Below are 24113 nucleotides of genomic sequence, written 5' to 3' on the forward strand. Positions count from 1 at the left end.
GTGATATAAAGGATTTACCAATGCTTAGGAGATAATAAGTCTCACAAAATAGAATTTAGCTGAGGGAGGCTGTTATGAGCTGGGGGACTTCAGCTCCATGTTCTTTTCTAGTTATATCTATGAGGACTCTCTGCTCTTCTCCTCAGAGAGCGATGAGTGACCAGACCAAGCAAGAGAATTGTTTTTATGATGATTCTTTACTAGCAACTTCAATATCCAATGCATCAATGGGGTTTACAATCTTAATAGGCATGGGGGATTGATAATGGGCAACACACAGGCAATTCAATATCACAATTATTAATCCTACTAAACCTAATACATAAAACCAATTCATAACCTTAATCTAACTTATCACTTATTCATAAGACACTTCTTAACCTTAATACAACTTATCCATTACTTATCTATAAAACACTTCTTAACCTTAACTTACGCATTAACATTTCCTAATCTTATCAATTATCCATAAGATATCTCTTAACATTTCACACACTAAATGTATATATTAACACATCTATGCTCTTCTTTTAACATCTCATACATACATGAAATAGCGTCATACGACCTGGTATTCCTCAGTTTAAAAAGGGCATTTTGAATTTCTTCAGGCAGGGATGTCTGACCATGCTGGGGGCTGGATAGCAAGGATCTACTCTTGACCCTGTAGTCTGCGCTCAGGAAATAAGGTTCCAATGTCCTGTTCCAGACTGATACCAGGTGCTGGATCAATTCTTGACCTCGTAGTCTGTGGCCTTTGGACTTGGCTTTTGGGTGACCAGGTCTCAGGAGACAAGGCTTTTAGTTCTCTTCTCCCGAAGATAAAGCTTTGCTCTCGGGATGGCAGAGTATCTTTGAAAGGGAGACAGACCTTCAATCCCCACTCTCAGGGAATGAGGGTTTGCATTCAGGATGTAAGGCGTTAAATGTCTGTTTTCGGGAGATGAAGCTTTGCACTCTGGAGACAGAGCATTAAATGTTTAGGCAAGGTGTTTAATATTTCTGCTTTCCAGGAGGCAGGCTTGGAGGATCTCTCTCTACAAGACTTGGTGCCCAGGCTCCCTTGCACCCATTGATTTACATTAGTAAGAGACTTGCTGTTGAATTTGGCATAAATCTCTAGCCAATCTGGGACAGGTCTGTCTTTAGGTTAGAAGCCACTGCTGACCATGGTGCTGAGTCCCTCCTACTCCACCTGGTCCCGTCACTCAGACCTCACCAGCCAATCAGATCCTCCAGCAGACCAGTCAGTCAGATGGGAGGGTTCTTCCGGGAGCCAGACTTCCTTTCTGGTTCAGCTCTCCACCTTGGGCTCCCTTGTCGGCAGAGAGCCTGTCAGCTCAGCAGCTGCACCATGGTGAGTGAGGGGTTGCTCTCCACAGACGGGAGGAGTGGCTGGGCTTGGCAAGCGAGGGGCCGGTGTCGCCAAACTAGGTGGAGCGGCCCGCTGAGGCTCGCGGCCTGTGTGGGGTCCTCCACTGGCTGGGTGGAGCCAGCGGACAGACAGAGTTTAGCGTCTTCCTGCCTCAGTAGTCCTAAGTGATCCTTGCAACTCTCTGCTGGCAGACTCTGAATCACTTCACTACCCGGGCTGTGTCTGCAAGGAGCAGAGCGTCAGGAGCCGCAGAAGGTGTTGTCTGTTGAGCTTATATCGTCGCATGTGGAGAGATATCACCACATTTGCCAAACGCGGAGACTCCTGGTCTCTCCTGGGTCTTCAGATATTCTGCGCTTTTAACATTTAGGTTTAGGATCCGTCTGTAGTTAATTTCATGCGGCTTGTAAACGGTTTCTCCTGTGTAGAGTAGCACTCCACTGCTAAACTGTGATGTAGAAGAGTATAGTTGATAATAAAATTAATGGTATGAGGATTTACTGGTTCTTAGGAGTCAGTAAGTCACAGGAAGTAGAATTTAAGTGAGGGAGGACTGCATCCCAAATACCCAAAAATACATAGCATGCGTATCATGCCTGTTAGAGATTACTATCATGAGATGCAAATGTTTGTTCACCAGGATTAATCAGCCATTAAGGTACATTCCTATAACAAATGAGACAACCATAATTTAAAACTAGCCAGAAGACCCACTTCCCTATCAAAGGCATCCGACTGCTCTGGGGCCATTATAGGGTCACAACCTTGTGTACCAGGAGAGTATAATAATTCTAGGACAGCTGCATTTTTCAGCTCTTAGGAAAGCAGTTGTGACTCAGTGTCCCCTGTGATGATTGAGGTGAACTTGGATCCTGTCTGTAGCCCCGTAGTAAATTTTGGATTACAAGTATGCTGCTCCACAGAGCTCTAAAATTACCAGTTTGAGTCATACAGTGGGACTGTCCATTGCGATAACAGTAAAAGGATTTGCATGTGGAGCATGGCTTCTCCCTTCAGCCCAGAAAAGTCAGAATGGTGTACTGTGTACAATGGAGGGGGTAAACACACTGGACAATAGCTAGGTCTTAGACTGAAGTTTAAGGCCGTGGGCTGCAGGGATATCCATTACAAGAAGGACCTGATGGGGCACAGTGTGTGACTTTCTGTGTAATTTCCCATTATACATAAATTCCTTCCATGTGAATGAAGACAGACACCAGTGGGTGTACAGTTTAGGGAGGATGATGGCAGTGGGTTAGAGTTAGCCAGTAAGAGGCTAGAGCTAATGGGCCAAGCAGTATTTAAAAGAATACAGTTTCCGTGTAATTATTCTGGGGCTAAAGGTGGCTGGGAGCTGGGTGGTGGGAAGCGGCCCGCAGCTCCTTCTACAGGAGGATAGCCTGAACTACTAAGTATTTAGTTTCCAATTAGTGAACTCTCTTATGCAGATATGTTCGGTCCTGGTTGACACAGGGAAGTCAGCTCAGATGTCTGAGACGCAGTCCATTGGCTGTAACTCCATGTGTCAGCTTACAACACTCAGCAGCTAACCTTTTACACGGGACAAAGTCATGCATCCTCTTATTAATGGCATTCTCCCTACCAGGGAAGTGCCTACTCTGTTTCAAAGTCAGTATAACTAAGTGTTCAATTATTTTTTTATCATTTGAAGAAGTCAATTATTGGTTTTCATTTTTAGATTTTATTTTCTTCAAAGGCATGACTGCTATATTCTTTTTGTTTCTATTTTCTACTGTTTCCCAGTTTTTGAATTTCATTCCATTTTTTAAGTGCTGTTATTTACTCATCTGTTTATATCAGTTTAGAGCAGTGATTCTCAACCTGGTGGGTCATGACTCCTTTTGGAGTGATCAAATATACCTATCACAGGACTGGCCTAAGACCATCAGAAAGTGCCTCAGGGAACCCGCTTAAAAGAAATTCCACATTAGCTCAGAATCAAGGAATAGGTATTTATTTATTTATTTAGGGAAAAACTCAAAAATCAGAATTCTTCACTTGACCTGTTGAATCACAAAATCCAAAAGAGCTGCCAGCAGGAAAGGAGCAAGTGGAACTAGAGAGCAGGGGTGCATGCACCTTTGGCTTTCCCATAAACAGTATAATAGGCCATGCCCCAGTAGGCAGGCAAATACAAGCTGTAATACTTCTTACAGCACCTCCCCCTTTTCTTTAAATAAGGAGTTCCAAGCCTAATACAAAATTATATACAATAAGAACAAATACATTCAATAATTATCCTATGCTAATTAATTTAGGTCTTGTAAGATAAATAACTTGGCCAAGTCATGAGAGGAAAGTAACTACAATTATCTAGTCTTCAACCCCATCAAGGATCTGAAACTGTGAATAATATTACTTGAATAAGTAGGAAGTGCAATCAAGCAACCTCCAAAATGTGAAATAAATGACAGAGACAACTGGCTACCTGGGTAATCACTCAAAGTCTCATTTGCAACGTTGAAGCAACCAACTTTGGCTAAGACCCAGAGTAACTGACAGACCATTTTCAAAGGCAAGAAAATTTTCAACACTGTCTTACCCTGTGTTGGCAAGATTTGGCAGTCTTGTTTATCCATTTCTGGATGCTATATATCTTGTCAGTCAGTAGTTGAGGCATGGGCATTTCTTTGCCCAAAGGTGACTGTCCCCAGTTCAGGAAGAGCAGGTCCCAATTTTCCTGGATATTTTGGATTAAGCTTTTGTTAGATTTATTGTTTTCTTTAACTGATGAGTCTACTACTATCTTGAGATTCTCTCTTCCATCTCTTGTATTCTGCTGTTCATGCTTGCAATTGTTTTCTCATGATTCCTGTTTCTATAATTCCCTTGGCTTGTGTTTTCTTTATTGTCTCTATTTCAGTTTTCAAGTCTTGAATAGTTTTTTTTTTCATATGTTTAATTCCTTCTTCTTGGTTTATTTTTTTAAAGGGATTTGCTGATACGTGCCATTTTTTTTTTTTGTCTTTTCCTTCATTTTCTTTGTGGGAATTTCTCATTTCCTCTTTAAGAGTTTCAAACTTTCTCCTGAAGTTATTTTTCAGGTCATTTTCTTCTGCTTCATCTATATTTGGTTGTTCAAGTCTTGCTGTTGTAGGGACTCTAGATTTTACTGGTATTGTGTTGCTCTTTGTGGTGTTGCATTTGTTTTTACGTTGTGTACTCATCTTTTCCTCTAATTGGTGTGGTTGGGGCTGTCTATGATTCCAGTGGGTAATCTTCTAGGTACCAGTGAATTCAAGGCTCAAATGGTTGTTTCTCATGGTACAGTCAGTGCCATGGTTCTAGATACCCTATTGGTCACTCTGTGTTCCTGGAGGTCACTCAGTGCTCCCAGGATTTGCTCCACTCCTGTGGAGTTTGTTGTCTTAGGCCTGCTCTAGCCTAGGTTGTTTGCTCAGACTTCTTTCTGTAAATGTCCCTGGTCTGGATCTGCTCTTGCAGAGGTTCCTGGCTTGGGGGTTGTAAAGCTCTCTGACTCTGATCTCCTCCATTGGAGTTCCTAGACTTGGTTAGATAAAATTAATAAAACAAAGAAAATAACCCAATTATCAATCATATAATAAATGGCTTGCACATTTAAATTGTAGAATTTCAAGAAATATTACTGTCCATCTAAACAATGTTGCTCCCTTTTAGATCTTACTTTTTCCATTCATTTTCTAATTCAATGATAGGTCTTTAAAAACACACACCTCAGCTGGAATTACAGGTTCATGGCTGTAATCCCAGAATTTGGGAGACTGTGTTGGGCCGATCTCTATGAGTTTGAGGCCAGATTTGTTCCCATAGTGAATTCCAGGGCAGCCATGGCTATGAGAACATATCCTGTTTCAAAAGAATTCCAAAAAGAAAAAAATCATATCTCATTATGGAAATTTTCTTAATATAGTGTGAATAGACTCTGATAGGTTTCAACAAACTTTTTGTTATTTTTGCTCACATCAAAAGAACTGTGTTAACAATAAAAATAAGGAGTAATATAGAAAGTCCATTCAGAGGTATAGAAATCCATTGGGTCCTTTGACAACCATCCAGAGGAACTTTCCTGACATTCAAGTGATAGGAGACAGAAGGAGCACTGCAACTCTTTACCTTCAGTATTATAATGACATATTTGGGACCTGGATAGTTGACTCTGTACCACTGCTTCTCTTGTGTACCCAAGTTTTGTATTTCCAAGTCCTGGAGATCTGGTGCATTCTTCTGGCCTCTTAGGGCACCAGATATGCAAATGGTGAAAAGAAAGATATGTACGTGATTCCATATGGTAAAAATGTTTTCTTTATGCATCTTAAAAAAGAATGAAATTTAATATAGGTGTATAACTTTTGCCATTGAGCATACCAAGTGCATGCCAGGTACCAGTGGTAACCAAAAGATGGTGTCTGATCCCCTGTAACTGGAGGTATAGACAGTTATGAGCTATCTTGTAGGTACTGGAAATCAAAACCAGGTCCTAGTAATGAGCAGCCAGTGTTCTAAGTGCTGAGCCTTCTACTCAGCCCCCATGAACATGTTATTAATAGCAGTAAGGTGTGAATGACTGATCTAAGATCATCTTTACCTCAGTCCTGGATGACCCAGAAGAAATAAAAGATTGATTACATCAGAAGCTTAGACTTGGTGCGTAAAGAATTTTCTGAATCCAAAACTCCATAATATGAGGGTAAAATACTAAAATGATCAGGAGGGAAAATGACAATAAAAGTCTTTTAAGAGATGGTTGACCATTTACCCAAAGCCAAAAGAATGTTTTGTCTGCAGTGTGGTAAATAGGTGACAATTTGAGCCTTAAGCTCACATGTCAGTCAGACCCCAGCTTGAGTTTTTGTCTCCTGTGAAGGAGAGGAAAGGAATTTGCAGGCATGAAGTCTGACTTATCTAAATAGGATTCATATTGTGCTTCCCTGAGGCCTACTAAACCTTCAGTTAGGAGTTTTGAATGGTGGTGACCGGATGACATCCATGTTGTGGGGGAGATCCTGAGACTTGAACTGAAGTCACTGTAAGGCTAAGCTAATCAGATATTTACAAAGAGCTGTGGAGGTTGAAAGAATTGTTAGGGATGGAGCCTTGCAAAAGCCCAAGGGTCAGAGGCTTAAGTGCAGTGCTTGAGGGCAAGTTGGCACCATCTGTGCTCTGTATCCACTCTACTATGGTGGGTCAACCACTTCCAGGTCTTCCACTATTTACTTTTTTGGCAACTCATGTAACTGTCAGTGGCAATATTCTACAGCCCCATTTTGCAGTCTCCATGGGAACATAAAGCTCTTTAGTCTCCACCCCATCAATCCTCAATACTTGCCTGCCTGGCAAGAATAAGGATATTCCAGGATACATTTAAATTTCTCCCTTTGGCTAACAACTAGTGAAATAACAGACACTATAAAATTTGAGTTTTCCTGGGAATTTCACTGTGGAAAAAGACTGACTTCTCCAGGTGAGACTGTCTCTACTGAAGAAACATTTACTCCTTATCTGGCCACCTTACAGGAGAGACAGGAGCTGAGGTTTTAGAGATGGGAAAGCTTTTATTATGTTACTTAGTTATATTAACTTAGTTGTGTATATCCCTTGCCATCTATCTAAACCTGTTAGGACCCCAAGGATAAATTAAACACCTTATATCTTCATCACTGTACCAAATTAGTCACACCAAAAATATCAAGTTTATTACTTTATTAATATTTTTTTTAATTTTATCTTAAAGAATAGCCTCATTATGAATCTCTGACTGTCCCGGTACTCAATGTACAGACTAGGATCTTGTAGAATATCAAAGAGATTTGGCCACCTTGTCTTCAGTGTACCTGAATTATAGTTGGGCACATCACAGACAACTAAATTAGTACTTTTTTGTTGTTCAAGACAGTTTCTTTGTGTAGTCTTGAATGTCCTGCAACTAGCTTTGTAGAGCAGAGTGGCTCTTGAATTTATAGAGATTACCTTTCTCACACTATGTAGTTGAGAATTGCTTTAATCCTGCTTCTTCTGCCCAGTGCTGAAAAGAAAGTCCTGCAACTGCTTCAAGGCTGGGTCATAACTGGTCAGCGAGAAGGAATATAGAACAGTGAATGAGTGACCTCTAACTTCTCTGGATTTTATTGTAAATGAAGAAGGACCCATGTAAGAATTGAGTTAAAGCAGGTGTAGTCACAGCACAGAGAGGGATGGGAAAGAAGGAAAACGAAAGCTTCCCCCGCTAGACTGTAGTTCACATTAGAAATAACTAGTGAGGTAATCAATAATAGATGATTGCTGAATGTTCTGACTGGCCATTTCTTGCATCCACAGAGTAAGGAATCAAGAATCTGGATAAAGAACCAAATTTATGAAACCAATTACAGTAGTTACACTAATCTAACCAAAATAGAACTGGATAAAATGGTGTGGCCTTGCCTAAAAAAAAGAAAAAACCTGTTATTTTACATATTAAGATGGACAGCCTGAGATAAAATGTGAAACTAATACTTGGTGTACTCTAATATAAATTACTAAATTTTGGAGCACATGATCTGTTTGACCATTTTAGATTAGTTTTTTGGCTTATAATTACATCATTTCCATCATCTCTTTCTTGCCTCTAAGACTTTCCAGAAGTTAGAAAAATCATGAATTTTGCTTTATCAAGAGTTACTCTTTGAATGTGACCTGTGTTTGGCTTCAGGACATCTGAGCTATGAGGGAAAGCATTGATTGCACTGGTTAGTGACTCTGTAATGGAACACACACACAAGGGGCACCATACCATGGAAGAGGAACAGGAAGTGCTCTGAGAGACTGGAAGAGTTTCTACTAAAATATAAATTTTGCAGACTAGAGCTCTGTGTTCCCCTAGGGTGTAATGACAGAGCTGGGAAGAGCTGTGCTGGCTTATTTATTTATTTATTTATTTATTTATTTATTTATTTATTTGGTGTTTCGAGGCAGGGTATTAGTCATTTAATTTCTGCTCATCTAGTAGGGAAATTGTTACAGTCTTGAGGCTCAGCTGGGCAGTTCTAGCTACTGAGGTACTCTGGGCAAGCCTGGCAATCAGGAGCACAAGATGGAAGTAGATTGCGAGCTATGAGGAAGCCAATAAAGAGCCATGAGTGTTAGCTTTTTTTGTTACCCTGCATTCTATAGTTGATTTCTCCCTCCAGTTCTTATTTCACCTCCCTCTGAAGAGGTAACACTAACTACCATTATGGGGTTGAAGCAATGACTTGATCTGGTTTCTTCCAGTTGAATTTGGGTTGTCAGGAGGCAGTACTGTGATACCCTTCCACTGAACCTCTCTTAAAGACCAAACTCTCAGATGAAGACAGAAAAGGAATTCCTTTACTGTTTGGGAAGCACTAAAATGTCCAAAGTCCATATGACATTCTTGATGGGCTCACAATAGCTTCCATCTGTTAGAGGTTTTCATTTAACTTCTACAGTCGGTCTCCAGAGGGATGAGCCCACAACCAACTTTCACACCCTTGTATACCCATTTTATCAGCCAAAAGTCAGCATGATGTCCTTCCCACATGGCTTCTGGATATAGAGAGAGGAGGTATTTAGCATAATTTAATTTGAATATTAAAACAATAAATGCCCTGTCCTTTGCTGTGGGAAGGTGTCCCAGGAGCCAAGGTCTGATGTCTCACATCTGGACAACATCTTTTTATCAAGAAGGAAATATTAGTAATATTTGCTATCTAAACTTACATCTAATGTCTGTAGAGTGTGATCCCTTGTGTTGTTACCAATTCTCTTATCCTTTGATGAACTTTCTTTTTGAGTACTGAAGACCAATGCAGGTGGCAAAAGTTAATCTTTCTTTCTGTGTTGTCAAGGCCAGTTGAGCATCTAGTCTTTCGAGGTCACTTGTGCTTGGAAGGAATTTCAGACTCTTCAAGTCTCTCTGTTATCAGTTGTCCATCAATGTGAGGATGACTCAAAAGCTTTGCTTTATGTACTATGGCTTCCTTGACACATTGAGGAAATCTTTCCCACATTGATCTTTATTTTGTAGACTTGATAATGTTTCAGATTCATTGAGTATGTTCTCCATGGCCTCCATGAACAGGAGAATAAATAATCAATGGCCTTTGTTCCTAGGGACCTCACTGATCTTGTATGGAAAGGGAGAAATAGTCCCCCTTTTATCCCTCTAACCCCATTAGAATAGCCTCTAAGAATGATGATTAAACACCTAGAAGATTGGTTTTTCACCAGTTGTGTAATTTTAACTACTTTTAATTTTTCAATAACCAGATACAACTCAATAAACTTTACCTGATATACATTTTCGTCAGTCCTTGAAACAGTTGAGATTTGACCTTGTCATCTTTAATAAATATATGACCTCTAAATCCTGTTTTTGATGTACCTTAAACAACTTACTCAGACCTTCATAGCTTGCAAAACCTTTCTAGTCTTCTTTATTCTGAAGCCATCCAGTCTTCATGTTATTTATATAAGTCCTTTCTTTAAAAACTAAGGTAATTGACACATTTATATTCTTCTAATATGTTCTTTTATGTACTGCTTCCTTTTTCTAATACCATGAGAAATAGGAACATTAACGAATATGTTTATGATCAGTTGTGAGAATTTTCTCCACCATGGATGGGGAGGAAGCAATGTCTATCTCATAACCATAAGTCCCAATGAAGATACAAAATACAGTTTCACCAAAGTCCATCCTGGGAAATCAATGAGTTTACTGAGATTACTTATTCAGCATGGTTGAAAAGATACAAGGGTTTTGATTCTATGGTTGTTTGAATCAAACTAACCCCCAAGTTCCTTGGAGAATCACACTATTAGGAGATATGGCTTTGTTGGAGTAGGTATGTCACAGTCACTTTCTGCTGCCTGCTGATATGGATGGAGAACTATCAGCTCTTTCTCCAGCACCATTTCTGTCTGCATCTACCATTCTTCCCATCATGATGATAACGGACAAAACCCTCTGAAGCTGTAAGCCAGCTCCAATCAAATGTTTTCTTTTTAAGTGTTGCTGTGGTCAGCTAGTTGGTGGTGGCACGTGCCTTTAATCCTAGCACTTGGGAGACAGAGGCGGGTGGGTCTCTGTGTGTTAGAGGCTAGCCTGGTGTACAAGAGCTAGTTCCAGGACAGGCTTCAAAGCTACAGAGAAATCCTGTCTCGAAAAAAACAACAACAACAAAAAAGTGTTGCTGTGGTCATGTGTCGCTTCAGTGCAATAGAAGTTACCAAAAGCAGCCACACAGAAATGTCTCCACCCAGCCTGTACAACATCTTTCCCATAGCCACTTATGTGGAATTTACCTTCTCTCTAGTCTTCCACCACAGTGCTGAGTCCCCTCTGCCCCACCTGGTCCTGTCACTCAGACCTCACCAGCCAATCAGACGCTCCATCAGACCTGCCAGTCAGATGGGAGGGTTCTTCCTGGAGCCAGACTTCCTTTCTGGTTCAGCTCTCTCATGCACTGCGCCTTGGGATCCCTTGCTGGCAGAGAGCCTGTTAGCTTGGTGGCTGCACCATGGTGAGTGAGGGGTTGCTCTCCACAGATGGGAGGAGTGCCTGGGTTTGGCAAGCAAGGGGCCAATGTTGCCAAACCAAGTGAAGTGGACCACGGAAGCTCGTGGCGTTGGTTTGGCCCTCCACTAATTGGGTGGGAGCCAGCGGATAGACACAGAGTTTAGCGTCTTCCAGCCTCAGTAGTCCTAAATAATCCTTGCAACTCTATGCTGGCAGCCTCTGAACCACTTCACTGCTTGGGCTGTGTCTGCACAGAGCAGTGCATCAGGAACCACGGATGGTGGTGTTTGGGATCCATCTGTAGTTAATTTTGTACGGCTTGTAAATGGTTTCTCCTGTGTAGAGTAGCACTCTGCTGCTAAACTGTGGTGTAGAAGAGTATAGTTGATAATAAAATTAATGGTATGAGGATTTACTGGTTCTTAGGAGTCATTAATTGACACAAAGTAGAATTTAAGTGAGGGAGGGTTGCATCCCAAATACCCCAAAATGCATAGCATGCGCACCATGCCTGTTAGAGATTACTAGCATGAGATGCAAATGCTTGTTCACTAGGATTAATCAGCCATTAAGGTACATTCCTATAACAAATGAGACAACCATAATTTAAAACTAGCCAGAAGACCCACTTCCCTATCAAAGGCATCTGACCTGCTGCTCCGGGAGCCATTATGGGGTCACAACCTTGTGTACCAGGAGAGTATAATAATTCTAGAACAGCTGCATTTTTCAGCTCTTAGGAAAGCAGATGTGACTCAGTGTCCCCTGTGCTGACTGAGGTGAACTTGAATCCTGTCTGTAGCCCCAGAGGACATTGTCCTTGCTATCTTCATGGCTAACTACCATAAATTTTTGGATTACAAGTATGCCGCATCACAGAGCTCTAAAATTACCAGTTTGAGTCATACAGTGGGACTGTCCATTGCAATAACAGTAAAAGGATTTGCATGTGGAGCATAGCTTCTCCCTTCAACCCAGAAAAGTAGGAACAGTATACTGTGTACAGTGGTGGGGGTAAACATACTGGACAATAGCTAGGTCTTAGACTGAAGTTTAAGGCCGTGGGCTGCAGGGATATCCATTACAAGAAGGACCTGATGGGGCACAGTGTGTGACTTTCTGTGTAATTTCCCATTGTACATCAATTCCTTCCATGTGCATGAAGACAGACACTGGTGGGTGTACAGTTTAAGGAGGATAGCCTGAACCACTAAGTATTTAGTTTCCAATTAGTGAACTCTCCCATGCAGATATCTTCAGTCCTGGTTGACACAGGGAAGTTAGCTCAGATGTCTGAGACACAATCCTTTGGCCATAACTTCATGTGTCAGCTTACAGTACTCAGCAGCTAACATTTTACATGGGACAAAGTCATGCATTTTCTTCTTAATGACATTTTCTCTACCAGGGAAGTGCCTACTTTGAAAATCAGTATAAATGAATGTTCAATTAATTTTTTTTATCATTTTAAGAAGTCAATTATTAGTTATTGTTTTTAGATTTCATTTTCTTCAAAGGCATGGCTGCTAAAATCTTTTTGTTTCTATTTTCTACTGTTTCCCAGTTTTTGAATTTCATTAAATTTTTTAAGTGCTGTTTATTTATTCATCTATTTATATCAGTTTAGAGCAGTGATTCTCAACCTGGTGGGTCATTACTCTTTTTGGTGGAAGGTGAAATGAACCTGTCACAGGACTGGCCCAAGTCCACCAGAAAGTGCCACGGGGAATCTGCCACAAGTGTCACGGAGAACCTGCTTCAAAGAAACTCTACATTAGTTCAGAATCAAGGAATAGATAGTTATTTCTTTAGGGGAAAATTCACAAATCAGAATTCTTCACTTGACCGGTTGAATCACAAAATCCAAAGGAGCAGCCAGTGGGAAAGGAGCAAGGGGAACTAGAGAACAGGGGCACATGTACCTTTGACTTCCCCATAAACAGTATAAGAGACCATGCCCCAGTAGGCAGGCAAATACAAGCTGTAATACTTCCTACAGCACCTTCCCCTTTTCTTTAAATAAGAGAGTTCTAAGCCTAATACAAAATTATATACTATAAGAACAAATATATTCAATAATTATCCTATCCTAATTAATTTAGGCCTTGTAAGATAAATAACTTGACCAGGTCATGAGAGGAAAGTAACTACAGTTATCTAGTCTTCAACCCCATCGAGGATCCAAGATGGTGAATAATATTACTTGAGTAAGTCGGTAGTTCAATCAAGCAACTTCCAAAATGTGCAACAAATGACAGAGACAACTGGCTACCTGGGCAATCACCTAAAGTCTCATTTGCAACATTGAAGCAACCAACTTTGGCTAAGACCTAGAATAACTGACAGACCATTTTCAAAGGCAAGAAAAATTTCAAAACCATCTTACATAGTCTTGGCTAGATTTGACAGTCCTGTTTATCCATTTCCGGATACTATATATCTTGTCAGTCAGTGGTTGAGGCATGGGCATTGCTTTGCCCAAAGACGACTGTCTCCAGACCATAAAGAGCAGGTTGGCTGAGCTCTCATAGTTGCTTGGACAGGGATGGACCATGAGACAAACAGGTTCTATTGTTCTTTGTGGTAACTGGGTAGTTGCGCTTGGCCTCTGAGCTTTATTGAGTATGGGAGAGGCTCTGACATCTTGGCATTGGAGACTATGAGCTTGTGATATTGTTGCCTCACACTGTGTAATTAAGAATTGCTTTGAAAACCTAATCCTGCCTCTGTTGTCCAGTGCTGGGTAGATAGTCCTATAACTTCTTCAGGACTGGGCCTTGACTGTTCAGTGAGAAGGAAAAATAAGCCAGCTAATGAGTGACCTCCAGTCTCTCTGACTTTTAGTGTATGATTATAGATGAAGAGGCATTTGTGCAAGAACTGAGTGCAGAGACAAAGCTTGAAGCTGGTAGATCCACAGTGCAGAAGGGAGAGACAGGATAGTGGTATATAACTTTTCTACTTCAACAGTAGTTGAGATTAGCATTGCAGAACCAGGTAATCAATTGTAGGTGCTCCATAAATGTCCAGATGGTCATTTCTTGATGTCCATAGACCAAGCAATTTAGAATCTGGATAAAAAACCAGACTTATAATGAAACCAAATTACTATAGTTAGAGTAGTTCAACCAAAATAGACCTGAGTAAAATGTGGCCCTGCCTAACATGACTGTTATTTTACTGGTTTTGAATATATACCCTGAGATAAAAGGTTTGAGAAATCTTTGATATTCTCTAATATAAATCCCTAGTTTCTGAAGCACATGGCCATAAATCCTGTTTCAACTTTTCAAAAATAATTTTTTGAGATTATAACTATATCATATCCACATTCTCTTTCCTGTCTCCAAGCCTTACCTAATTCATGGCTTCTTTTTAACAAAAATTGTGAATGTGACCTGTGTTTGGCTGCAGGATTTCCCAGGTATGAGGCGATCGGTTGGCTGTACTGCACATTGAGTGTGTAATGGAATGTTCATACAAAGGACCCTGTGCTTTGGATGAGGAACAGGGTATGCTCTAGGAAAGTAGATGAATCTCTACTAAAATACAAACTTTCTGGACTAGGGCCCTGTCTACTGGCCTGGAAGGGTAGAACAGGAAGTTCTGTTCTGTCAGAGACATTTGATCTCTGATCACCCATTATGGGACCTGATAATATTCTGAGGCCCAGTAGGGTGGCCTTAGCCAATGAGGCACTCTGGAAAGGCTTAGCAATCAGGAATAATAGTGGCAGGTAGCTTGCAGGTTCTTTCCAGAATTCTCTACTTTTGTCATGATGAGTTTTAAGGAAGACCACAAGCTATGCTATAGCAAGTGTAGGGTGTTCAGAGAAGGTCAGTTGAGTTGTCATTTCTGCTGGGATTTGGATGGATCATGGGCCAGGCTGTGGTTTATTGCTCTATGTAATCACCTGGGAAGTGCTCCTTGTCCTCTGAGCCTCCCCATGTATGGATTTCCTGGGGTGAGGGTGACTCTGCAGCCCTGGCATGGTAGGCTATTATGCTTGTAATATCACTGTCCAGTGTACACACAGAGTGATACTTTTGGTGTGCAGTGGGAAGACAGATTTGAAAACTGATAATCTGATTTCTAGAAGTTCTGAATATTGCAGTCTACTTTCAAATTTGTCTTATAAATTTTCAAATAGTTTAAAAGCTGGTAGAACTATCGTGATGTTGATTGTCTTTTAGCAATGCATGATTAAAATGTTTCTAACTTTCTGCTACAGCCAGCTGCAATGGTATGATTCAGTGATGCTTAGTGCCAGGGAACAAAGGGAGTTTCTGAACTGCAGAGGTTTTGTAGGTGTGTATGGTTTTGGGCAGCTAGATAGAGAAGAATCTATATCTTGTGCTATAATCCATTTGGCAGGAAGCAGATATTGTTCTGTATTGCTTTGGGATTGGGCATCAGTGGGGCTGGGTTTACCTGAAAACACCAGGAAGTCTAAGGGGCTGCAGAACCATAGCAGTAGATCATCTCTCCTTTTTCAGAGAGGGCTCTAGAGCATGGGGCTAGTAGCTGGAGGGTCAGAAACAACAGTTTAAGGGTCACTTTGTGGTAATTTTGTGATAATTGTGAAGTCTTTATTTAATTTCTGTTCTTGTAGGACCAAGTAGATGTAAATCTTAAGAGGAATACCAGAGAGTAGAGATTGAGTGATGTGGGAGTCCCCACCTTGTGCTGAGATTACCCTAAATGAATAAAGAGTGTGCCTTGACCTTTTGATAGGGCAGAACTTAGTTGTGTGTATGTGTGTGTGTGGGGGGGGGAACAGAACTGAATACTGGGAAGAAGGGCAGAGAGAGAGAGAGAGAGAAGCCATGGATCCTCCTCCTGAGACAGACACTGGTTAGAATCTTGCCGGTAATCCACTGCCACGTGGCAATACACAGATTATTGGGGATGGGTTAAACTAATATGTAAGAGTTAGCCAATCAGAAGTTAGAGCTAATAACCAAGCAGTGTTTTAATTAATACAGTTTTTGTGTGGTTATTTCAGGTCTAAGATAGCTGGGCTGCTGGGGTGAATAAGTGGCCCTCTCCTTGCAACAATTGAGATCATAGGATTTCAGTTGGAAATGATAGACTCCATAGCAGATTAAGTTTGAGGTCATTTATGTGATAGTTTAGCTACAAAATCTTTCTTTATCTGCCTATGACCTGGAAATGTAGTAAAGCACAATTAAAAAATAATGGGCTAATTCCTTAAATGAAATATTGAATCTGTTGGATGTTTATTACTGATGATTCATTCAGGTCTACAGTAAAAAGAAAACAAGAGGTGCTGAAATAAATGAAAATGAAAAGGTAGTTTCAAGTGGCAGCCAATTACTGGAAGAAGCAGGAATATTCAAGGAGTTTATTACTATTATAGAGAAGGTCCTTGCCATAGGATGGAAGTCTAGGAAGGTGCTCCGAGAGTAAAACTCCATCCACATAAATCTTCAATTTATCTAAAAAGTAAGCAAAGTGATTCCTAGTCCTAGGAAGCAACTTCTTACAAATCCTGCTATACCTGTGGCCAAGTGTGTTAGTGTCTATCAGTTAAGAAGTTAAACTTTTCAGGACCATTCATCATGTGCTGGTCCTGGAAACAAGAGTCAAAATTTAAGGTAATGGGTTTTTAGTTTGTGGTTACAATTCAGCATTGTTACTGGCATCCATGTTTAGCAGAGTCAGAAACCCAGTGAAGAGATTGTGAGAGTTCATTTCATGAAGCTGTGAGGATGAAACCTATTGTTGTTGTTGTTGTTTTTACTCTTTTGGGTGCCTGATACCCATCTCTCAAAAAAATGACATACACTGAGGTTTATTATTTCTTATAAATTCCTGGTTCCTGGTCTTAGGTTGTCTTATTTCTAGCCAGCTTTTTTTTTTTTTTTTTCCGAGACAGGGTTTCTCCGTAGCTTTTGGTTCCTGTCCTGGTAGCCAGGCTATAGCCAGCTTTTCTTAACTAATTGTCCCATCTACTTTTGCCTCTGGGCTTTTATCTTTCTCTATTCTGAATACATTTTTAAACTTCTTACTCTGTGGCTTGCTGTGTGGCTGAGTGGCTGGCCCATGCTTTCCTCTCCTTTTCTTGGTCATCCTTCCTTTTTGCCTCTGAGATTTCTCCTCCTATTTATTCTCTCTGTCTGCCAGCCCTTCTTATTTTTTCCTACCAAGCTATTGACTGATCATTAGGTGGAACAGGTATTTTAGACCAGCCCAGTATCACAGCTTCACAGAATTAAACAAATACAGCATAAAAGAATGCAACACATATTTATATCATTGAAACAATTGTTTCACAACATAAACAAATATAACACATCTTAAAATAATATTCCAGAATATCCAGGGTTGTATTTTGATACAAACTAGGTTTCAGTTTGATACCACATGTTATTGAGATGCCTAAACTATAAGACATATTCTATAGAGAACTAGCTGAATGTAGGGAGTGGAAGTAACCAAAGAGAGAGATGTATGAGAAGATGCATGGATAGGGCCATCTAAGCCCTTTGAAACTGAAGCCTTGTGCATCTGAGGCAGAGCTACAGGATTTGATGTCTGTCCTGTCGTGCTTCAGTCTTGGCTTGGTTCAATCTTCCCTCACTATGTCTCCATTTCTCTATTTTGGAGTGTAAATGGTATTCTATACCATTGTATGTTGGAAAGATGTAAGTTGTTTTCTGATTTTTACAAGATGTTACTTGCTGCAGGACAATGGTCTTGTACCTTGTAAAGATTTGTCACTTGTATTGGTTTAATAAAATGCTGATTGACCAGTAACCAGGCAGGAAGGATATGTGGGGTGACCAGAACAGGAGAATTCTGGGAAGAGGAAAGCTCAGTCTGCAGTTGTCACCCAGACATAGAGAAAATAAGATGACAATGCTGCACTGATAAAAGGTACCAAGACATGTGGCTAACACAGACACAAACTATGTACTAATGTAAGATGTAAGAATCAGTTAATAAGAAACCTGAGCTAATAGGCCAACCAGTTTATAAGTAACGTAGACCTCTGTGTGTTTCTTTGGGACTGAATAACTCTGGAACCAGACTGGAGAGAAACCTCTGTCAACAAATCACTGTCAAGAGATTGTCTTGAGCATCAGAAGAGACTTTGAACATTTGAACAGTGTAGGGGCTATTGTAGACTATGAGTATAATTGAAGTGACTAAATTAATTTTCTTCATGGATGACCAGGAGCCTATAGTGATCCAGGTCAGAATGTAATTGATTGAATGAAAAACCTCCCAAATAGGAAGATGTATTTTAACATGCACCTCTTCTTGGTAACTTTTATTTGATTGCTTGTGAAACCATTAATAGGAGGAGCCTTTCTGGATGAAATTTCTCATTGAGGATGTGATATGATGTAGTAAAGAGAGCTGTTTGTTTGTTCCCAGCTGCTTAGCCCCAAAATAATCTAACAGAAACTATTAATTATATCACTGCTTGGCCCATATGCTCTAGTTTCTTATTGGCTAACTTTTACATATTAATTTAACCCATTTCTATTAATCTGTGTATTGCTATGTGGCTGTGGCTTACTGGGTAAAGTTTCTAGCATCTGTCTCTGGCTGGGCTACATAACTTCTCTCTGACTCTGCCTTCTTCCTCCCAGCATTCATTTTAGTTTTACGCACCTACCTAAGTTCTGCCCTATAGCTCTGCTATAGGCCCAAAGCAGTTCCTTTATTAAACAATGATAATCACAACATACAGAGGGGAATCCCACATCACCTCCCCTTTTCTGTATAAATGAAAAGAAAGGTTTTAATTTTAACATAGTACAATTACAAATCACAAAACAGGTATCATGCAAGAATTACAGTTAAAATATTTATATCTGAGCCGGGTGGTGGTGGCGCACACCTTTAATCCCAGCACTCAGGAGGCAGAGGCAGGCGGATCTCTGTGAGTTCGAGGCCAGCCTGGTCTACAAGAGCTAGTTCCAGGACAGAAACCAAAAAAAAAAAGCTACGGAGAAACCCTTTTTTTATCATAACTAAGAAAAACTATAACTATAAATTTCTCCTTTTTTTATCATAACTAAGAAAAACTATAACTATAAATTTTCAACTCCATCAAGACCACAGAAGGATACAATAATACCTAAGTAAACAGGAAGTATGTTGTAATAATGTCTGAAACTCTAGAAATGAGAGAGACATTTTTTTGAAATGTCTATCTGAAATACATCTCTGTACGTCTAGAAAATCAATGAACATGACTACAAACTTGACTATTACTATGTAGATGACTCTCTATTTACCTATATTTTTAATTACACATTACATTTTTAAATGAGCTGCACAAATACAATACCTTAGTCAAGAGCAGAAATACATATAATAAAATTGTTCTTAAATTTGTATGAATAAACCAAGATCCATGCCAATGCAAATCTCTATAGCATATCCCCATTTAAATGTAAACAAACATCTATGAACCGTATTTGGGTATATGGGCATAGTTCTCTCCAAACTGGTTCCTGCTTTTTATTTGGTGAAGTAATTTTTTTGGGGTGTCCACAGTGACTTTTTGGGTGGTCTTGATTCATCAAGCCACAGGTACTCATCCTCTGTCACCTCTTTCTCAAAGCAACTAATTCTTAGACCTAAATTCTGAAGATATGATACCTTTAAAGTATATATGTTGGTTACTTAGCTCCTTTACAGTCAAAAAGTTCAAAGAAAACACAATAATATACATAATCCATACACTCTGTGTATAGTCCTTCTTTATGTGGCTTATTTTTATTCTATTACTTTTTAATATTTATTTATTATCTTCTTTAATTTATGAGTGTACTCTGTCTCTTTAAAGGCTTTGTTTCATTTTTTTATAATCCATTTACTTCTTTATATAACTATTTTTTTCTTCTCTCTCCCAAGCCTATGTATAGTTTTTAAACACACTATGTCTCATTTAGAGGTCTGTAATGTATGAATCTGTCCTATTGTGTATCTGTAATTCTTTACTGTTCAGGAGTGCTTCTTAAAATGCTAAGCACTTCTTATGAACTTATGCTGTGCCATTGGTAGGGCAAATATGGCCTTCCTGCTTGCTTCACCCAGTCCAACATGACAGAGGCATGTTTGCTTCTTCTGAGAGCTATGTATGTTGCCCCATTTTCAGGCACACAGGGGGTCTAAGTTGCCATTAGCAATCTGCTCACAGACCACACAGCCAGTCCTCCAGAAAGAGTCAAAAGTTTGCGTGGGCAGCACAGCCCAGAAAGCTGGCATTTCAAAATGGCATAGCTTTTTTTCTGTTACCTCTAAATCAGGAAAACCTCTCTTAAAGGAGTTGCAGCATGCCACCAGTAAGCAAAGCCCATTTGGGGGAATAAATACAGCTAAACTTCATTTTTTAGTGTTTACAATTCCTTTCCAAGCTCTCTAAGATTTTAAGTGGATTTTAATTGGCCATGTGGGCACGAGTTTGTTGTGGAAAGCCACTTGTTAGTTCCCAGCTGCTCAGCCCCAAAATAATCAAACAGAAACTGTATTAATAAATCACTGCATAGCCCATTACCTCTAGCTTCTTATTGGCTAGCTCTTACATATTAATTTAATCTGTGTATCACCATGTGGCTGTGCTTACTAGGTAAAGTTCTCAGTATCTGTCTCCAGCAGGGCTACATGACTTTTTTCTGACTCCACCTTCTTCCTCCCAACACTCAGTTTAGTTTTCCCTACCTACCTAAGCAGTTCCTTTATTAACCAGTGATAATCACAGCTTACAGAGGGGAATCCCACAATATGAGTTTCTATAGCTTCAACCCATTTCCTGTTCTTTGTGCCTACTGTGTTGTACTTGAAACTAATCAGTCAGCTTACTTCTGTTGCTGTCATAACTTCCCCACCATCATAAACTCTATCACTAAATCACATAAGAATCAGTAGAATTAATTGCCATTTGGTGCTAAGGTGGTTTGGTAGCCTACTGTTTTTATTTTTGTTTGTTTATTTTTGAAGACAAGGTTTGTCTGTGTAGCCCTAGCTGTCCTGAAAGTAGCTCAATATACCAGGCTAGCTTCAAACTCAGAGATCCTCTGACTCTGACTTCCAAGCGCTGGGATGAAAGGTGGGCCAGTATTCCTGATTTTTTTGTTTTTGCATTGTTGTATGATGCTTTTGTTCCTATAAGGCATATGCTGTTGTACTGAACTTCACCCATATTTTCAATTTTAAAATTTGACAGAGGGTATCATTATGTTTCTTAGCATGGTATGTATTCATGACATTAATACTACCTGTGCCTTCTGAGTAATTGGATTGCAGGTGCATAACCTTCTTCCTGCCTGTTTTGTTTGTTTTGAATTTTTATTTTAAAAAGAGAATTTTACCTGTATACATGGATATGCACAATGTGAGTACCTGGTCCTTACATTGATCAAAAGATGCTACTAGAAACCCTGAACTTGCAATAATGGATAGTTATGACTTCCCATATTAGTGAGCTCACCTGTATAGAAGAACAGAAGGACTCTTTAGTATTGAGCCATCTTTCCTGCTCTGTGTTGATTATTTGTAATCAGCATATTAATTGCTATTGTTTTCATTTGTCCATTCATAACTTTTTAAACACACAGTGCGCTTTAGTAAAATCTTATATATCTTGCAGTTTAAATTGTGGCACTTCCGGTTTCTTGTAGATGAATAAAGAGTTTAAGTGCATGCATAACTCTTTGTAGAAACTTCAGCAAAAACCTGTGAGTTATTTCTATCTTTATTGTTTGATTGATTTTTTTCATGTGAAACAGGTATTTAATGTGTATTTCTCACTGTTCTATAAGTGATTGCATGGTCTGAGCTGGTATTCAACTCAGAGGCAGATAGATATACATGCCTCTGCCTTTTGAGTGCAAGAATTAGAGGCATGATTCAATGCATCCAGCTTTTTCATCTTATTTTTCTTTTTTTGTAGTTAGGAATTACTCATTCATACAATTTCTCTCGTCTGCACTCTGTACTGTTCTGTTTATGTATCTTTCATTGTTGGTCAGTAGACATTTCTCTTGCAAGGTGATATCCCATTCAAAGGGTTCAAAAATGACAGAGGTGAACCTCCTATTCAGTTTGCTTTTAAAGTGACTTGGTGATTAAATTATGATGTCATGTCATGAAATAAGTATGGGGAGCATCAGAATTATATGACTGTACTGTCAAAGATGTATACATTTACAGTGTTGTCAAAATCATGCATTCTGTTGTGCACATGTATGGTATATTTTAGAATTCAGTGACCTATGATGACGTGCATGTTGACTTCACTTGGGAAGAGTGGACTTTGCTGGATCCTTCCCAGAAGAGTCTCTACAAATATGTGATGCTGGAGACCTACAGAAACCTCACTGCTATAAGTAAGACTGAATTATCTTTCATGTTTCAAATAAGGGGACAACCGTTCATTGGTTAATGGTACTATTTTGTAGTATGATTGAGAAAGAAGAATGGGGTAAATAAATCAGGCATGGTTGTAAGGTTTGCTTTGAATGGTAACTAAATTTTTTACAATTTTAAATATATAACATACATTTTTCTGGCACTATATTTTAGGATATGGTTGGGAAGACCATAATATTCAAGAACATTGTCAAAGTTCTAGAAGACATGAAAGGTAATTTTCATGTATAAGGTGATACAAATGTAACTCTGAAGAATTTGTAATGTATCCTATATATTTTAAACAAAAGCCACAGTGTAAATAATAAAGTGTGTTGATGATTATTAAATTCTTACAAAATCATATACCTTAATTTCAGATAGGTGAACTGCATTTAAGAAAGAATTCAAGGAAACAATGTCTTCACCTATATTACCTTTTGAATCATAATATGAGAGCTATACTATGAAGTTGTCAATCTATTTATTTCATATTCATATTATAAAAGACAGACATTTTGAAAAGGTGATAAGTATGCCTCTAAAACTATTACATTAATAGTCCATCGAAAAAGTAGTTTAACCCATATACTTGTGACTGTGTTAAGTTTAGTGAGGGGACAGTTAGAATCATGAATCAAGGGGCAGCTTTTGTGGAGAGTCCTTAATCCAGATACCAAAAGTCTATGAGGACAGAAAGTCAAACTGGTAAAACTCAATGGGGGAAAACCTTATGTTTGTTATTCTTCCTTTATTAGGTATATCATATGTTACTCTGGATACAAGCCACATGAGCATAGGGATGTGAAAAGATATAATATACCTCTCCCTCAGAACAAATAGAAGACATATAGCAGTTCCCATGTTGAGTATACTTGTTGAATTTGATGTAAAAGTATACAAGTAATTAGTTTTATAGCCTCATTGTTAATATATCAACAATCTAACATTTCAGAAAAGCACCATGGGTACTAGGACTGTATAAATACTTCTGTTTGTCCTAGTTCACTTAGCAAATATAGTATCGCTCACAGTATAGGAAACTTTATGAGTGCAATAAGAGTGGTAAAGCTCTGAGTTTTTTCAATTCTCTTTAAATACATGAAAATTCTCATACAGAAAAAAAATTCTGTAAATGTTAACCATGTATTAAAGGCTGTTATCAGATATGTTCAAAGATGAAATGCAAGCATTAATGAAGGGGAAAAACAAGATTGTAAACATGGCGATAAGCTTTAACATATAATTCCTCTTTAAAATAGTATTAAATTGTAAAATTAATTTAAACAGATAAAAATATTCACCAATGTATTAAATGTAGTAATGCTTTCATATGTACCATTATCATTGTAGGCATGAAAAAGGTCAAACTAGAGAGAAAACTTCTGTATATCCTCAATGTGTTAAAACCTTTGAATGTGACAGTCATCTTCACAGGCATGGAAAAACACATCCTAGATTGAAAACTTTTGAAGGAAATGAGTGTGATAAAGCTATTTCACATCACAGTCATCTTCAAATGCATAAAATACTATACATTGGAGAGAAGCCCTATGAATGTAGTCAGTGTGGCAAAACCTTTGCATATCACAGTAATCTTCAAAGGCATAAAAGAACACATACTGGAGAGAAGCCCTATGAATGTAATGAATGTGGTAAGGCCTTTGCATGTCACAGTCATCTTCAAAGGCATAAAAGAACACATACTGGAGAGAAGCCCTATGAATGTAATCAGTGTGGTAAAGCCTTTGCAGAACACAGTCGTCTACAAAATCATGAAAGAACCCATACTGGAGAGAAACCCTATGAATGTAATCAGTGTGCTAA

The 24113-nt window shown here is 39.1% G+C and overlaps 1 pseudogene; it reads left to right on the plus strand.

Moving 5' to 3' along the window:
• Positions 1–1244: 1244 nt before the first annotated feature.
• LOC101980148 overlaps positions 1245–24113 on the plus strand; it is a 24220-nt pseudogene continuing 1351 nt past the window's right edge.

This window comes from Microtus ochrogaster, chromosome 8, assembly GCF_000317375.1.
Source record: "Microtus ochrogaster isolate Prairie Vole_2 chromosome 8, MicOch1.0, whole genome shotgun sequence".
Lineage (NCBI taxonomy): Eukaryota > Metazoa > Chordata > Mammalia > Rodentia > Cricetidae > Microtus > Microtus ochrogaster.